The following is a 13,388-nucleotide window of genomic DNA, read 5'->3' as shown; positions in this document are numbered from 1 at the left end:
GCTACACGTTGTCAGAAAGTATTTATGGATAATGCATTTTGATATTTTGTAACACAAATTTTTCAATCATTTTCACAAAATATTTTATTTTTTTTTATTAAATGCTGAAAAATCAAGTAATGATAAAAAGAATTATTGATTTGTGATTTTCTTTTCTATTCCATATTTTCCGATGTTATTTAGAAGAGAATGAAATATTTTGAAATTTTATCTGTGCTCTGGACCGCGGGAATGATTTTTAATATGAGGTACAGCCTTTGGACAGAAAAAAGTTGGGAACCACCAGGGGTGCCCATCCCCCCCAAGCTCAATGGCGCAAAATCCCCCCCCCCCCAAAAAAAAAAAAAAACTTTTCTCACTTTCGAATAATTTTAAAGAAAGTTAACACTCTTTCGCGTTTCTAATTCCCAGGAAAACTAACGCGGGGAGGAGGGGGGTAACGCTAACTACTGCCATCTGAACCGAAATACCGTTGGATTGTTGACACGTCTCACCTCATAAAACTTACAATATGACCCTTGAGTAAAAAAGTTTAGATTTTTTTTTTTTTTTTGAAACGTAAATAAAAAAAAAAAAATTATAGAGAGTGGATTCACCCTTCTGGTTTGGGATAAAGTCATTACTGGATGTAAGCAAGTTGAACCTTGTCGGAAGTATAATATTCAGTCAGATAGGGGGGTCCGGGGGGTTCTCCCCCGGAAAATTTTTGAAATTGTAGTTATAAAAACACAGTTTTAGACATTAATTGGGAAGGTTTGGTGGCATCGATTGGAACGATTCAGTGGTCCCTCCCCGGTATTTTTTTTCGAAATTGAAATATCAAAAAAGTACTTGTAGATACTCTTCTGTTATGTAAAAGAGGTTGGTTCGGGGACTCTCCCCCGAAACGTTTTCAAAATAGTAGTTCATAAAAACGGCGATTTCAGGCTATCTATGGTTAGGGGACAGGCATTTTTCGGAATTTGAAGCTCTAAAATGCAACTTGTAGCCGCCCTTCGTGACGTTAAGGAAAGGAGTTTTCGGAAGCACTCCCCAGAATTTTTTTTCGAGATTGCAGTCTGAAAACCAAATTTAAGACAATCTTTAATGATTTTGATGAGAGTGGGGGAAGGGAGAGGGGCGCTCCACTTAAATGTTCCACTTAAATGCTGTTGATTAAGAAACGCAATTTTGATAGATCTTTGGTAATGTTAGTGGAAGGAGAAGTTCGGTGGCACTCCCCCGGCAATTTTTCGAAATTGAAACTCCAAAAAGGCAATTGCAGATAGTCTTTGATCCTGTTAAGAAGAGGAAAGGTTCAGGGGCTCTTCCCATAAATTTTTCAAAATTGCAGTTCTGGAAACTCAGTTTTAGATTAAAATAATGGCAAAGAGGGCGTTTTTTGAGCGTAAGAGTGGAGGAGCTCAAATGGAAGTTTACCGAAATTGCAGTCGCATATCCAAAAAAGATGGGTCACACACAAATTCACTATAACAGATATTTTTCGGAAATCCTCATAATTGATTCAGCTATTCAGCACATATCGAAATTCAGAACTCGAAAATTTTCCCGAATCTAATACTTCCTTCTGTAACATATCAGATACAGAAGAAAATAAAAATGATTTTAGAAAAATAATTAAAATACCTGAAGAACAAAACGATCTACTTCCAACAGTGGAACCTAACGTCAAAGTTGAAAGTTTTATAAAAATCATCTAATGATAAATTGAAAGAACAGTCAATTTGAAAATGGTAGAAAAAACGAGAGTAAAGTGAAATGAAAAATTCTACATAAACTTAAGCTAATTTATGAAGAAAGTGCATTAATTTTCAAGTGATGGCCTAAAAAATATTTTACAGTGAAACCTGTATAAGTTGACTACTTGCGGTGCACTACTTTAGTGGTCAACTTAAACAGTGGTCAACTTATAAAGGTTGAATTATATGATGTAGATCTGATTCTGTGCCTGAAAATAGCGGTCAACTTAGACTGGTGGTCAACTTAACAGGTTTTACCGTATTCGAAAACTTCAAAATTAGTTTTAAACGATTGTTTTGGTGCAAATGAATCCATGAAAGGCTAGAGCATACTGGTCAAAATTCTTACAAACAATAAATAAATAACAGGGGGGAAAACAATTTAAAAACTTTATTTTAGCCATTTTTGACCTCTTTCTCATCATTGTTACACGTATTTCTCATACAAAACTGTGTTACTTCCAGAAAATCTATATAAATAAAACAAAGAATATATGTGCATATATCTATGCATGTTCCCCATACAAATCGAGTTTATGTCGGATCTCGACCAAATTTGTCAGGGACATACTTGGGCACCCGAGAAGGAACGTAGAGGGATTTTCAAGCGGCAAAGAAGCATGGATGTAAAGAAGTACCGAACAGTTCCAATTTTAGTTTTAGGACCTTAAATGGCATTAAAAGACTCTTCTACCCGAAATAATTATCCGATCGGTTCTAATTTTAGTCTCATTTGAAAGCCCGCAAAAATACCTCTGAAGTAGATCTACTTCTCTTGGATTTCAAAACCATCAATAAGGCTGTAAAGTCAACAGGAGAAAAGTTGTACACATTTTTAGGTAAAGGAACACCAAAATAAAATCGGAAACTTATTGTCTACTGCGAGCTCAGTTTTAATTATCGTCAATAAAATCACTGAAAAGAAAGATCTATTGCCATTTTTTTCTCGACTGTGAATAAATAAAATTCTTGCTTTTGTTTTGAGGCTTTTCCTGTAATCGGGGGATTTAAAATTTTTCCTTTTTGGTTATTTTTCCACAATCTGTCGGGAAATTTTTCAGATATATATATATATATATATATTTTTTTTTCAAGCCTGATTATTAAACACACATCACTTGACTTACTTTTTATTTTCGAGGTAAATCTTGCAAAGCCATGTGATGCAGCTAGTTTATAATATATTAAAAAGAAATCAAATCGTCTGATCCTGATTTGCAACTGACACTCCATCCCGTCTTTGATGATCCCTTTATTGAAAAAGAGACACGGCTAATAAATTTTGGAATGAGTACGTCACAAATGTAATATTTATGCACGTAGGGGAGGGTGACCCAAAGCGGGCAGGTTTTCGAATAACGCTCAAAAATTGTAGTTTTTGAATTTTAATTGCAACAATTTCGGTTTTATTTCCTAGCAGGGTTCTTGAACTTTAAAAAAAAAGTTATTTTTGTATTATTTAAAACCCAATACTTATTTATTATCAAACTTAACAAATATGTGAAAAACCCGCTTTGAACCTACCGTTGAGCCCAAAGTAGGTAAGCTTAACTAATTGTGGTTTGGTACATTTTCCAATCAGATGAATGTGAAATGATCAATATGAAGTTATAAATGATTAAAATAGTTAAGCTACCTGCCATTATATAAAAAAATATATAAAATAGTGGTACTTATCCAATTTAAAGTCAGTACATTTGTTTATAAAACATAAAGAAATAACTGAGTTAATTAATAGACTAATTAATTGCTAACCTAAAGAATAACTTTTTAAAGTTATACTTATCCTATTGAAAGAGAAAATCTAAGTCAGCACACGAGTCAAGAAATTTTAAATAAATATATGATTAAATCCTATACCCGCTTTGCCCAAAGGCACGTTTTTATTTCAATAATTATAACCTTAAATTAATAATTAAAAAGAACGGAATGACCATCGTAGTTTAATAACTACGTAGTTTTAATAACTAAAAAAACGGAATGACCATCGTAGTTTTTGTAGGTGGATAGTGTCAGAATATTGACAATAAAAAATAAGCTGGTCTTCGACTAATCACAAGTTACAAAACTTCATTTTTTTTCCAATGTATCATTTTTTTTTTTTAATTTTAAGCCTGGTTGTGCCATGCCGCTTGCGAACTGATAACTCGGCGGTGTTCGGGTAAACACGACATACGTATTCGTCGCCGCTAACACACCATGGGAGGGGGGGGGGGGCAAACGAAGGCCTACCCACTTTGGGCCCTCCCTCCCCTATCTCTTGTTGAATAAGTTTAAACATTTTTTTCCTTCTAAAAATCAAAAATTCCGTGTTCTAAAAAAAAAAAAAAAAATCTGGAAAAAAAAAATCCCCCCCAAAAATTTTGATGGCGCAACTTGCGCGATAATCCCCCCCTGTGGGCACCCCTGGGAACCACTGACTTATAGTAATAGCTTTTTACTTCCTTTTACAAAAAAGGAAGTATTGTATTCGCGAAAAAAATTTCACTCAAAAATCGACCTTAATTTCCATTTTACTCACCCCCGAATGAATGTTGAATTTTTTGTTTCGACTCGACCACACGTGGAAAAGTGCCTAAGAACATGTAGACACGCAAAATATCCATTTTGACGATTCCAAATTTAATTACAACGAGTTATCTCGTGATGTCTATATGTACGTATGTGCGTATGTGTGAATGTGCGTATGTATGTCGCATAACTCAAGAACGGTATGTCCTAGAAAGTTGAAATTTTGTACGTAGACTCCTAGTGGGGTCTAGTTGTGCACCTCCTCTTTTGGTTGCATTCGGGTGTTTCTAAAAGGGTCTTTTGTCCCTTTTTGGGGGGAAATCATTGTTAATTTCGATGTAAACTCAAGTGGTGTTATCATTTGGCGGACACTAGGCGATATATCGCCAGCACTCTCAGAAATGGACTTTCAAATTTGAAGAAAATTTCTTCGTTTTTGACGAAACCGCTTCCAAGGATATGGTCACTCGTTTGAGGATGCGAATTTCGTCAAATGTAACGAAATATTTTTAATTTCGTCATATTTGACGAAGTTAATTTCGTAAATCTTGAGGAATTTATTTCCTTTTTTTTCCCTTTTGAGCACATTAGTTTTTTATTTTTGCGAATACAGTCGAACCTCGTTAATTCGAACACGTTTAAAAAGAATAACTGCCGAAATGAAATTTTTTGCAATCCATGTCTTATTTTTTATTGTTTTTCGGAAAGCGAAGCACGTTTTAGAACAATCGATTTTAATGGTCCCTTTAAGTTCGTTGTAACGAGGTTCGACTGTATTTTATAAGATTTGTGTGTGTGTGATCAAATCCTAACTTCAGAATCTTACTATCGTAGTTTCCCACTTTAATGCGTATAGTCACTCCTACAGTCCCGTCATTTATGGGCTCAATAATCCAACATTTACTTACCAAGCCTTACTAATCCAGTCAATGAGTGCTCAAAACAGGGGTGTAGCGTGCATGGAATATGCGATAATTTTTGACTTCAGAATATTGTTAGGGATAGTTAGTAAGTAAGCATACTAAAAGTCCCCCACCCTGGGGGGTGAGCTAAAGGTGGGAGGGAGGGGGGAAGAAAATTTTGGGGTTTTCGAGAAAATGTCGGAAACGGTGGGGAAAAAAAATTAAATAAAAATTGAAGCTAAATAAACTTACTATGAAACTGTTTCTACACATATTTGTCAAATTTCCAATTATTTTCTGGGTATATGTTAAAAAAAGTTGATGATTTTCGGAAAAATCTTTTCTTTTTGTCAAACATTTGCTCCTAGTGCCTCCCAGGATCAGTATTCATGAAAATTGTCAAAGACAAAGTTTTAGAACTTTAAATTTCCTTCAATTTGATATGCTACTTTGCTATATTTTATTTAACCAATCAAAAGTTACAGAATTTCAAACACGCACTTTCATGGCAAAAATGAAACAATTGCCATTCACAAAGTTCAAACTGACTTGAAAGGATCGCGCACTTCCTCTTTCTTCAATGAATTAGACAATCCTGATTGACAATAAAAAAGTATTTGTGGATTACTACAACACAAATGATATTTAAGGGTTGGGGGGGGGTCGTAAAATTGTGACTTTGTGATAAGGGGGAGGGAAAGAGTAAAAAAGTGTGACATTAAGCATTTTTTAATGCGAATATGTTTATGAAAATTAGTTTATGAAAAGTACTTTGTGACAATTGGGGAGGGGGTCAAAAATGTTGAGAAAAAGTGTAACATAATTTATGGACAGCCCCTTACCAAGATATGCAGAACTACGTATATGCAGTATGAATTAGCTCCATACCCATTGCATTATTTAACGAAAATGAACTGAGGAAGTGGAGAAAGCCAGCACTTCCTCATTAAGAAATTTGTTAGAAGTAATTAATAAGTAAATATAATGAAAGTCCTCGACCCTGGGGGTGGGGAGGGGAGTTAAAGGTGGGAAGGGGGACCCAAATTTTGTGGTTTTCGATTATATCTCAGAAACGGCAGGAAAAATGTGTTCCGAATAAAAGTAAAAGTTAACTAAATTTATTGTGAAATCGTTTTCATACATATATGTCACATTTACAGTGTTATTTTCAGTACACGTTCTTGTAAACCAATACTTTTCGGGGAAAAAATTATCTCCTTCTTTTGTCGCAGAGTGTCTGTGCCAAGCAGGCGCTCAAGGGATCTTGTGCAGCAAACATGTGACAAGGACCCTGACAACTTTATGTGTCTTGAAAATCCACCGACGGAACACTTAAACTGCAGATTCAAACCTGATACCAAAGAAATACGAAGCCTATGCCCAATCACAGCAACACCCAGCTGACAAGCAATCAAAAACTATGAAGTTCTAGCATGTACTCAATTTCGTTACTCTTATTGAAATGAATATGTTAAGCTATAGCAGTATAATGAAAATTTTAATAATAGAAATAAGGTAAATGTAGCTGACCGGCAGCACCTTTTTGTAATTATAGTTCTTACTACATTATCGCTAATCATATTTTGAAAGTGTTTATATGGAATAAGGACTGACAAGTAATTAGAAAATGAAAATTTCATCTTTAAGGTGACATCTTGGTTCTATTCTGAGGCGGAAGGGTCATGTCCCCAGCAGACAAAAAGTTGTTCTTAGAAATTGGTAATGTGTTGATGTCATCGTCTTCCCCTTCGTCCTGGATAAATATATTGATTCCGTTGTTGCAACTGCCCTTGCAATGCAAGCTTGCGACAGAGTAGTCTAACGATGATTTTACTACAAGTAACCTCCGGGTCACTTGTAGAAAAGCAAACTGTCAAAATCATCTTCAAGATTCCGTCAGGAGCAACATCCGATTCCGAGAGTTTCAGCACGAGTTGGTCATTTCTCCTTTCTCAAACCCCCAATCCGGTACTTCACCACTAAGTTCCTAGCTACAGGTTAACTTGGTGGTACAGCAGAGTTAGAGATCAGTCTTGATGTTAGCAGCTACTTTGATAAATAATCTATAACGGAATTCATTGAGGGACTTTTCTGTCGCTAGAACACCATACCATGAGAGATACATATGACCCCAGCTGCCTCAATGGATTCAGGGAAAGAAGAACTGTTGATTTACCTTAGATACATGTTGTAAGATTTTAGATTTCTGGCAGAATGTTGTGATCAGTTGGGGATTTGGCTATCAAGAGAACAACCACGAGTACTTCCTCTCGAATGATTGCTACCGAAGAATTTTGCCATCTGAATCCGTCTTCGCAATATCAGCGTCAACATTACCTAAAACTCGAAGCGTATGTGTCTCGTTTTTCAAAAGCTTCATCATTAGTGGATTTTTCAGCTGACTGTTATTATGAAAGTTGGACAGAAACCTTCTTGTTTGACCGTCGTTTCAATTTTCTAACTGACGTTGATGTCCATATAGTTTATGCAGTCGTCTCTTTTTACCTAACAGTTTTGTAGACTATAGGTATACTCAGTAACAACAAATTCAAATTTAATTAAATCAATGTCGTTATCAATTTCCTTAAACAGTATGTATAGTAATGACTTTCTGCACGTCCTCAATCCACCAATTCATTCTGCATATACGTTTATTTTGCAAATCTTCGCCCTATTCCTTGGTAAAGGGCTGTCCATAAATAATGTCAAACTTTTTTTCAACATTTTTAACCCTTTACCTCCCCCCTCCTCTCCTTTGTCACAAAATTCGTTTTACAAGCTACTTTTTAGCCTACTTTCCCAGTAAAAGTCAGAAAAAGGAGAAAAAAGCAAGAAAGAAGGCTTAATGCATCTTAAAAATGTCGCGAAAAACAAAAACAAAAATCAAAAATAAATAAAATAATTAAATAAATATCGAAAAATTAAAAATTGGAAAGTAGGGTATTGAGATGGGGAAAAATGTCTGTCGGTCGGTCTGTCGGTCTGTCTGTCTGTCCCCCCCCCCCCCCCAATAACTTTTGAATGAATAGTCCGATTCGAACAAACTTTTTTTTGTTCGAAAGATCTCGGCGAGAATTTCATTCCCATATTTCACTTTTTGATTTGAACTATTTTTTGTTCAATTTTGAACAGTTCAAAAAAACAACATTAGCGCCTACGGGGAAACTGAAAGTCAATGTAGATTCCGTACTTGAAGGCGGATTTGTTTCAAACAAATTTTGTTGGAAATAGCTCTTGACGCCACACACACACAAACTCCAGACTCCGACTCCGAGAATTTAGAGGCACCTGACTCCGACTCCCCGACTTCGACTCCGACTTCGTAGCTTTGGCAAAAATTTATACACGGAGGACAATTGACCGACTCCGATTCTTGGATATTCGTCTCCGACTCCTTTATCCAGAAATGAGATCGACTCCGACTCCGCAGCTATGGTTTTAACTGTGAAATAATTATTGTTGATATGATTTGTTTTTATTTTCACGCTAAAGTTTTAATTTAGGTATTCAGTTTTCGGCGAATAAACTCGAAGTCATTTATGTTTCTACATAACGATTTGCGCAGACGATTTTTTTTTTTTTTTTTTTTTTGACAATGGAAAGTTATTCTTTAAAATGACATTTTATTGTTTTTATTATTTTTTAATTTTTTTTATTTATTTTGGTAAGTGCATTAATTCATTTAAAAAATTATTTTTGGCAACAGGGGAAAAAGAAACGATTTTTTTTTTTGATATGATGCATTTATTTTAATAAGTTTATTAATTTTAATTAGTATTTTTTCGTTTTGAAAGCTGTTAAAGAATTTTTTTAAGGGAGAAAAGTGTATTAGCTGCTTTGTTTAAAAGGTGCTGTTTTTTTTTTTTTTTTTTTTTTTTTTTTTTTTACGCATCTAATTTTTTTAGACGTGTGAGGAATACTTTATTCTTAGAAATTAGCAAAAATATGTTTGAAACAATTTGCGATTTTAGCTATTTTTGAGAATATTGATCAGGTACTAGAAAGTAGTATGGGTATACGGGAAAGTAGGCTCGTATGGTTCTAGACGGAACTTCTTGTTATATATTCGTATTAAAAAATTCTTGATGTCACACTTCTTACTTTTTCCTTCCCCCTTGTCACAATGTCGCAATTTCACGCCCCTCCCCCACCTTAAACATAATATGTGTTGTAGTAACCCACAAATACTTCTTTATTGTCCATCAGGATTGTCGAATTCATTGAAGAAGGAGGAAGAGCGCGATCCTTTCGAGTCTGTTTGAAATTTGTAAATGGCAAATGTTCCATTTTTTGCCATGAAAGTGCGTGTTTGAACTTCTGTAACTTTTGATTGGTTGAATAAAATATAACAAAGTAGCATATCAAATTGAAAGAAATTTAAAGCTCTTAAACTTTGTCTTTGACAATTTTCATGAATACTGATCCTGGGAGGCACTAGGAGCAAATGTTTGACAAAAAGAAAAGACTTTTCCGAAAATCATCGACTTTTTTTAACATATACCCAGAAAATAATTGGAAATTTGACAAATATGTGTAGAAACAGTTTCATAGTAAGTTTATTTAGCTTGAATTTTTATTTAATTTTTTTTTTCCACCGTTTCCGACATTTTCTCGAAAAACCCAAAATTTTCTTCCCCCCTCCCTCCCACCTTTAGCTCACCCCCCAGGGTCGGGGACTTTTAGTATGCTTACTTACTAACTACCCCTAACAATATTCTGAAGTCAAAAATTATCGCATATTCCATGCATGCTACAATGTGTTCGTTGACTGTACTAATAACCATATATTCCGCGTTGAAATTAAAAGCTTCAAAGTTCTATGCCTTTTATAAAAGCGCTGTATTTATCATCTGTGTTAGTTTAGCTACGGTGGAGTTTTTTTTTTTTTTTTTTTGTTTTTGTAAGTTTAAACTCGTACAAATTCTTTAGTCATTGCTGTAATTTTTTAACGAAATAAAGAAAGTACGCTTTTGAAAACAAATGTTAACAAACCAACATTTTCTTTTGCAAATAAAAAAATAACGCTAGCTAAGCCTAACGTGGAAGTGACTCAAAAGTCAACACACAGAATTCTAAACCTAATCGAACCGTTCGTTTTCAATTTTAATGTGTTTTAAATACAACAATAAACACAACACTAAACAAAAATGTAAAAATACATAATAGAAGGCACATTGCACATACAAATTTCAATAAATAATAACCTTTTTTATGAATCCTTTATGATAATTGTCGTAAGATAATTTAATGAGCAAGTACAAGACTGAAACGAAAACTCCCAGAATGCACTGCAATGTGACGAAATCGGGACGAAATAATTTCGTGAAAAATTTGAGATTTCTGGTTTCGTCAAATATCACGTAATTCGGTGACGAAAGCATCGCCGAAAATAACGAAATAGTGCTCGAGGATAGCCGAATCGTTAAAATTGAGCGTATCATTTTTGACAGTAGGTATATTGGTCGCCAAGTTTTGTCGCCAACTTGGCGATAAATTTAAAAAGTTTTTTTTTTTTTTTTTTTTTTTGAGCAACCACGATTGCTTATTGCTTTCATTTGACCGTCCTTGATGTTGTGATTCCTTTTTCAGCTTGAACCAGGGTCACCAGTACCACCGGCCTCTGCAGGCGCGGCATCGAACACTGCCTCCTGGAATCCGTTTCTCCTGGTCGATGGCGTCCATGTCCTACACACACGCGCTCATACACACACACACGCTCTTACACACAAGCCTTTACACACATACACACACGCCTACGTGCATACACATAGGTCTACGCACAGACACAAGCCTACACATGCACGCACGCACGCCTACACATACACGCACGCACGCCTACACATACACACACGCCCGCACACACAACTATACACACGTAACCACCCAGGGGGAGGGGGAGGCTTGGGGGGACAGGAGCTGTTTCTAGAAACAAATAGCCCTCAATGAGTAGGGCCCTGTCGCCACTCGTGATTGCGAAAAACATAATTCGAATTCAAAATTTCAGAGTTCAAGTTAATTTTTTTTTTGTTAATCTGGTTTTAATTTGGTCATTGTTGGTGATATTTAGAGAAAGAAAGTCATGTGATGCAGACATCAGCTCGTTTTTTACTTTCTTCTATATCTAATATATAGAAGAAAGTATTGGATTCGTGCAAATTTTCGAATTTCGAATTTTGACGGATTCGAACGTTTTGAGGTGTGCTGAGTCCATTTCGACTATTTTTGGAAAATGTCTGTCTGTCTGTGTGTGTGTGTATGTATGTGTGTGTGTATGTATGTGTGTATGTGTGTGTGTCACGTCTGTGTGTGACCAGTTTTTTGTGGCCGCTCTACAGCAAAAACTACCGCACGAAATCGAACGAAATTTGGTACACATATGTGCCCCTATGTGAACTTGTGCCCATTGGTTTTTGGCGCGAATTCCTCCAAGGGGGGTGGAGCAATGGGACGTTTTTTGAGTTACGCGTGCTTGCTATTCCTCAGGAAGTAACTGGCGGAATCAAACAAAATTTGGACCATATGTTGCCATTAACAGGAACAGGTGCTGATTCAATTTTGGTGGCAATAACTCAAACGGGGGTTGAGCTATAGAACGTTTTTTGTCGTCAATTGTGACTGCTGTATCTCAAGAAATAATGAACGGAATGAAAGAAAAATTTATCGGCAAGTAGACCTTAGTGGGTATAAGAGCTGATTTTATTTTGGTGTCAAAAACTGAAAAGGGGGTGGCGCAATCGAATGTTCTTTTTTTTTCATTGTGAGTGCCATTTCTCAAGAAGTAATGCTACGTTCTGGATGAAATTTGGAATAAATGTGAATCTATTTGTAAATAGGCGTTGTTTCAATTTTGGCGCCAATCGCTCCATGGGGGTCTGATTTTTTTTTTTTTTTTTTTTTTTTGTGTTAATAAAAATAGCTTTATAAATGCAACAATAAGAAAGATAAATTACAATATTCTCGTCTGCTTATTTCACGTGATTTCAATTTTCGGGAGATAATCGGAAATGTTATCGCAATGATTTAAAATTAATAACTGTTGCCATTTTATGTTTGTTAACAAATAAAACATCTAATTAATTCAAGCAAGGCTTTTAAAATAACTTTCAAGTCGTTCTTTGCTTTGCTTTTGCGGGAATTCAGGAATTCGGACGGTCGTCAAGTTTTTTTTTTTTTTTTTTTTTTTTTTTTGCTGGGAATATTGCATTCTTTTCAAGCATAGGGATTGATCAGAATTCACAAGAAAGATATAGAAGAAAGTTTCGTGATGGCCACAACATACTAGTTCCTGTAAGAGAGAGAGGTATTCCTAAAAAATTGTTTTTTGTGCCCGAAAGTAACTTCTTATAGTTTGCTTTCAACGGTCAAAAAGGTGTTTAAGTAATTATACACAGTATAAATTAAGTAAAAGATACTAATGTGTCCCATGATTAGGAGGTATGATTTTACCTAAGAGAAGTTGCGTATATTCGAAGCAGTTTTTTTTTTTTTTTCACTGTTTTTGAGTAAGCGCAGTGGCGTTGTTTGGGTCTAGTTGATACATCACGTGTGGGTGTTGGTACGATAGAATAATTCAGCTCACAAATTTCAAATGCGTGTGTTTTTTTTTTTTTTTTCAGAAACGTTTTAAAATGACCAAAATAACTCAAACGAAGGAAATTCCACCTGAAATATTTGAAAGAAAGTATTTTGGAGAAGATAGCCACATTTATGTTTGTATTAACTTTAAATTAACTCTACGTTTATTATCTAACTTGAATTAAGTCTTCAAATATTTTGAGAGAGTCATGTTCAAAAACAGCTATTCAAAATTTCATTTCGTCACGTATTACGTCAGAATAATATTTTATTCATCGGTGTATCAACTCGATCCAGGTTGGGTATAGTTTATACACTTCGGAAAAAGTTTTGAAACATTTACATGAAAACAAAGTATGTTAACAAGAGTATTGAAATCATTATTTGACACGAAAATAGGAATAGTATTACATAAAATTTTATATTGGTACGTAACATTAAAAGCAAAAATTCGGGGGAAAATGTGTATGTACTACACACGGTCACCCCTAATGCTCACACTAAGTTGGCAATAAAAAAAAGACTAAATACAGAAATTAGCACTAATAAGACAAGAACAAATTTCCATTTTTTTTTTTTTTTTAAGCAATCACGATTGCTTATTGCTTTTATTTGACTGTTTTTGGCGTTCCTATGATTTTATTTTCCCCCCTCCACCCTT

Source organism: Uloborus diversus, chromosome 6 (genome assembly GCF_026930045.1).
Source record: "Uloborus diversus isolate 005 chromosome 6, Udiv.v.3.1, whole genome shotgun sequence".
Lineage (NCBI taxonomy): Eukaryota > Metazoa > Arthropoda > Arachnida > Araneae > Uloboridae > Uloborus > Uloborus diversus.
This window is presented reverse-complemented; position numbering follows the sequence as displayed.